A 5,940-nucleotide genomic window follows, 5' to 3' on the forward strand; every position below is an offset into this window, starting at 1 on the left:
CAAGCCCATGCTTTACTATAAGTTTTACGTGATATGCAACAAGTGAAGATAACAGAAAATATGTACCTATTACCATAGTAAACAATAATTGGTCAACAAATTCACATTTCTTCCAGTGAAACTGAGGGAAAATAGATAATTACCTCTCCAATCAGCTTAGACAGTTTTCTAAATAGCAAGTGGCCATTTAAAAGGACTCTTCACTTAAGAATATCAGAACATAAAGTTCCGTAGGCTTAAATAGCAATTCCGAGGTTTACAGAGGAGGCCTGATAGCTGGAATTGAGAAATCCTTGGACGACAAATGATCTCAATGTTATTCCAGTTTTAACTGAAACACTCTTTTGCTAATAAAATGCTAATGTGGTTATGGAAAGTAAGCTTTTTAAATGGAAACTCATGTTTGGTACCTTTGCTTACATGGAGTACATTTGTTATTAATTACTCATTTTTTTTCAAAGCCAAGTCTAATGGGTGATTACAACACAAAAAATTGGCAAGGTCAAAAATAGTTCAGCAGTTATTTGTTTAAGAAACATTAATTGAGCAGTGTTTGGGTAGCAGGCAGTGTGCTGGGTGCTGGGAGTGGTGTGGTGGGAATATACAATGTCCCGCCCCCCAGCCCCATTTTATCCAGGGGTCATGGGCAGTGGGTGCAAATTATGGTTTCATGTGGACATGCAGCTGGACCAGAGCTGATCCTGTAGGTGGTGCTGTGCTCTCTCCCTCAGCATTTGTCCCTGGAGGGTCTCTGAAAGTCCAGGTCAGCCCCTGGGCTGGGTCCCCACAGTAAGAAGAGAACTGTGATGGGCAACACCCCAGAAAAGAAGACTTGCAGCCTCACTTCATGTCAATTTGCAAGAACTGACATCACACAGCAGGTATTCGAAGATGCTGCTGACCCAGGTGGATGATACAGGGCACTGGGGTTGGAGGAAGGTGAGCGGGGAGGGGAGAAGGCCCTATATGATACACCACAGACATACATTCCTGGGTGATAAATGGCAGCCTCTGACCTGTCTTTTTAGGCTGTCAAGGAGATGATGAAGCTTGGGATGGGGTGGAGAGAGGCAGTGCTCTGGGGGAAAGACTGACATTTTCCTGGGGGAATTGGGGTGGCAGTAGGGGAAGAGAAAGTATCTCTTGGGTGAGAAATCAATGGTCCATTTCCAACACTGGACTGTAATGTCCTTCTAATCAGTACTCCGTCTATCTGATTCCATAATGGCGTTGAAGGGGTGGGGACACCATCTCATCTTTTAGGGAGGAAATGATGGTCTAGACAAATCAATGATTTTCCAAGGTCTCTCTTAAGAGACCCATAGTAGTACTGGGATTTTAACCTTTGGCTCTGTTTGGATACAAATAACCAGAGTGAGAATAGAAATCTAATATAATCATCCAAACCTGTCATCAAAGCTACTTTCAGCAGACTGAGTGATTCATTAAAAACAAAACCAACCAACCAACCAAAAAATGGGACATAGAGATGCGCTGAGCTGGTGCAGGGGAGGAGATCCATAAAAGCCTGAGGAATGATCCTTGTCCCTGAGGACATGAGCCAGAAACCCAGGTGAAAGGCAGCCCCCAACACAGGTGTTAAACCAGCTAGCTCCAGTCCAAGGTGGAATAGAGCATGCATTCTGGGGTGATACAAAAATTGAAATACGGGAGTCTCTGGACCATGTCCCCATGCCATAACTCTTGTGCACTTCCAAGCCCTCTTTCTTACTAACACCAAGGAAATAATGAACATGTCACTACCTTGCTTAGATATTTCCAATGGTCCCATCATCAATAACAAAAGTTGCTCCTTTGCATGGGAACATGCCTTTTGTAATTTACACCCTGCTTTCCTCGCCAGCTTCGTTTCTTCAGACCGTCCAGCTTGCTGCCTCTTGCCCAGTCACGTGGAGCTAATAAAGATGCGCTGTTCCACACCTCTGTGCCTCTCCACATATGGTTCCTTTCGCCTGGAGTGCCAACCCTTTCTGCCTGCTGTCCACCTATCAAACTTCCACTCATCCTTTACAAACGAGCATAAGCATCAGCACTTTGGGGGTGTGAGAAAATACCCAGTGTGTAAGTAGAAATGGAATTTAAAAAAAATCGGCTCAGAAAGAGTCAAATACATGCCTTTTATGGGCTTTTTGTGAAATGCAAGAGGAATCCAAGGTTTCTTTAATGAATGCATAAGCCAAATGACACACAAGTAATACAGAAAAATAAGTTCTAGGAAAAAATGAGGCCAAAGTATTTGGGGCAATTTAAGGCATCCAGAGCTGAGCTTGCTCTCTCTTCCCAGGTGTGTTCCATGCAGTATAATTGCCTTTCCTTGCCTTGGGGAATGACAGTAACCTATGATCAGAAGATGAAGAGGCCACCCCAGCCTGAGGGGGAGATTTCACACTGGAAAATCTTGCTGAGGTGGCTTGTGGAAGATGAGTTGAGTTGTAGATAAGCAGATAGATGGGAATGGAGAGGGATAACTTGGGAGAAAGGCAATAGCAATGGTGTAGAGGGAGGAAAGTGAATCTGGCAGGCGGCTATTCCTGCATCCTGAAGGTGCCCACTTATATATGGTGACAATATATGTGCTATATTGGATATATTATATATCCATAAGCATACACAAACACATCATAGAGCCCGGCTTCTGAATCTGGGAATATACTCACTATAATAGCTATATTTGGCTGGGTACAGTGGCTCACGCCTGTAATCCCAGCATTTTGGGAGGCCGAGGCGAGTGGATCATGAGGTCAGGAGTTCAAGACCAGCCTGGCCAAGATCGTGAAACTCTGTCTCTACTGAAAAAAAAAAATACAAAAATTAGCTGGGCGTGGTGGTGGGTGCCTGTAATCCCAGCTACGAGAAGGCTGAGGCAGAGAATTGCTTGAATCCAGGAGGCGGAGGTTGCAGTGAGCCTAGATTATGCCACTGCACTCTAGCCTCGGTGACAGAGCGAGACCGTCTCAAAAAAAAAAAAAAAAAAAGCTATAGTCTGTGTGTGTGTGTGTGTCAGTCATATAGTCACTATATATATTCACTGTAGCAAGTATACAGTGTGTGTACATATATCCACACACACATTTTAGGATCTGGGAATATAATCACTATAGTATCTACACTATGTGTGTGTGTGTATATATATATAAAATATATATATATACAGCATATATATAAAATATATATATATACAGCATATATATAAAATATATATATATACAGCATATATATTTAGTCACTTTCTATATATATTCACTCTAGTGAATGCTCTGCTGAAAGTTCTGTACAGTTCTTGTAAAGAAAATGAATTCTGGCCCAGCGCGGTGGCCCACGCCTGTAATCCCAGCACTTTGGGAGGCCAAGGTGGGCGGATCACGAGGTCAGGAGATGGAGACCATCCTGGCTAACACAGTGAAACCCCGTTTCTACTAAAAATACAAAAAATTAGCCAGTTGTGGTGGCACACGCCTGTAATCCCAGCTACTCGGGAGGCTGAGGCAGGAGAATCGCTTGAACCCAGGAAGCAGGGGTTGCAGTGAGCCGACATTGCGCCACTGCATTCCAGCCTGGGCGACAGAGTGAAATTCTGTCTCAAAAAAATAAAAAAAGTAAAAGAAAAAAAAAGAAAAGAAAATGAATTATTTCAGATCCTGCGACGAGTCTTTCAGACCTTCAGGGGTTTTCGGATCAAGGGAGGCCACCCTGCATTATTAGTTAAGGGCTTTAGGCAGGCACTTGTGCCAACCTGGTCATAAGTAGAAACATCAACATGGCTACTAAAGTGTCCTAGATCACCCAGATGATCAGGATAAGTTTATTTTGAATTTTTAGAATATTGCAATGAAAACAAAATAATTTTAAAATTATGATTAGCTAGCACACTTTTAGGAATATGCAGTGCCCCAGACCCACTTTGAGAAATGAAGAAATTCTGGTCCGGGAGAGTTGCAAAGTTCCTTTTAGGGAGGAAAGATTTCTTGGGTTCGTGAAACATCTTAATGGCATTTTTTTTTTTTTTTTTTGAGACAGTGTCTCACTCTGTCAACCAGGCTGGAGTGCAGTGGTACTATCATTGCTCACTGAAGCCTCAAACTCCTGGTCTTAAGCGATCCTCCCACCCCAGTCTCTTGCGCAGCTGGGACTACTGACACATGTCACCATGCCCAGCTAACTTTTTTTTATTTCTAGTAGAGATGAAGTCTCACTATGTTGCCCTGGCTGGTCTCAAACTCCTGGGCTCAAGCAATCCTCCTGCCTCGTATTCCCAAAGTGCTGGGATTACAGGCAAGAGGCACTGTGCCCAGCCCTTAATGGCTTTTTGGTTATTCAAAGGTTAACCTGGGCCTTGTATAGGAGAGGTTGAGACAGACAGTTGTTTGCATAACGTTCTGTTTTCTCTGTGGTAGCAGGAGAGACCAAAGGTCTGGTCCTGGGACCTGGTGAGGTGGAAGTGCAGCAGCCTCCCTGTGGAGATAAGGAGTCCCAGCAATATGGTGGCCGGCTGGCACCACACAGAGGAGGCCAGTGTGTGAGTCCCTGGCAGCGGACATAACCTGTGAACCACAGGAATACTGAATCCATCGTTCAGTCTCAGATCTTCGTAGTCCTAAACTGTCAGTGACAGACTTTGGGCCCAATAGCACACTGCTTGTTGTACTTAGAGAACAGAGGGGAAGAGGCTGTGTCCACCCTGGAGGAAGAAGAAAGAAAAAGCGAGCAAGCAAACGAGAGGGAGAAAGACAGAGAGAGAGAGAGGGAGAGAGAGAAGTTCCAGATGATGAGAGTTGTGATAAGAGCAGGAATTCGGAGTGAGAGTTGGGAGGGGGTCACTTGGTATTACCAGGAAGTCCTGGGAAGGCACGGAAGGTCCCACAGTCCTGTGGGAGATGTGGGCGGGGTGATTTAAATTTTTTTTTTAATAGAAAGGAAAGGATGATCCCTGACAACTAGGATAGACTCAAGTTACTTGTATGGGGCAGTGATACCTCTTCCACCATCATCTGACCCCTATTTGTATGATTCACTTGTATTTGTTTTATTATTAAACTTTCTGTGTGTGTTAGTGCCTTCTCCTCCTCAGTAGTTCTGGATTCTTTGGAGGCTACCATGGACAGTTTCACTTGAGTTTGGTGGTGCACATGTAAGGAGTAACTGGAGATAAATTGGAAGAAGTTGGCTAGGGCCAGATCATTGCATGGCATTGCTTGCCATATATTTCAGAATAGACCACTGTGAACCCTGTGACATGTTTATGTGTGAAGTTAGCTTCACAGCTTAGGATCAGTTAGCAAGCATTCAAGAATTAACACTCACAGGAGGCTCTAGCAAGTAGTTCCAATGTCAATTTTTCATTGGTGATATAGTGGGATTCAGGACATGTGGGTTGTATAAGTGCTTGCCCCATTGCACAGTGAGGTGTAAAGACACAGCATGCTCAGTTGCCCACCCCTGGAGTGCAGCTGTCAGTGGAGAACTCTGCTTGGTCCTCCGCCCCACCCGACCCCATCCTTCAAAGAGGACTCAGCGGCCCCCGTAGACAGCTTGCTGACAGAACTCCTATAGCATCTGCTTTAGAGTGGATCTTTCATGCAGGATGCTTGCAGGGAGCCACAAAGGACAGAGAACAGGACCTCACTGAGGTTACAGGAGCAGATTGTATGACTGCTTCTATGCCTGTTTGATATTCAAGTTTCTACATTTGGCAGATCTGAGTGTAGTGCTCAGTGTAACATTTCCTGTTGCGGGGATAGGAGCCATCGCTGATATTTTCTGATCAGTGTGCAACACATGGGTCGTTTTGACATGTATGCAAAAGTTGTTCGGAATCGAAGACACTGACCAGGAAGGCTTTGAAGCAGGGGAATGACATGGAGAAGGTGCTCTGTGCTGAGAGCGGGAGGCTGGGGCAGGGATTCAAGTTAGAACCGGAGA

The 5,940-nt window shown here is 44.6% G+C and overlaps 1 long non-coding RNA gene across 1 annotated transcript; it reads left to right on the plus strand.

The window, feature by feature from the left end:
- Window positions 1-513: 513 nt before the first annotated feature.
- On the plus strand, window positions 514-5,552 carry LOC107970579 (uncharacterized). The gene is made up of 3 exons (XR_001713199.4): window positions 514-881; window positions 1,865-2,082; window positions 4,419-5,552. It is a non-coding gene; the product is annotated as an uncharacterized LOC107970579 (long non-coding RNA).
- Window positions 5,553-5,940: the final 388 nt, after the last annotated feature.

The sequence above is a fragment of the Pan troglodytes genome, chromosome 1 (assembly GCF_028858775.2).
Source record: "Pan troglodytes isolate AG18354 chromosome 1, NHGRI_mPanTro3-v2.0_pri, whole genome shotgun sequence".
NCBI classification, from domain to species: Eukaryota; Metazoa; Chordata; class Mammalia; order Primates; family Hominidae; genus Pan; species Pan troglodytes.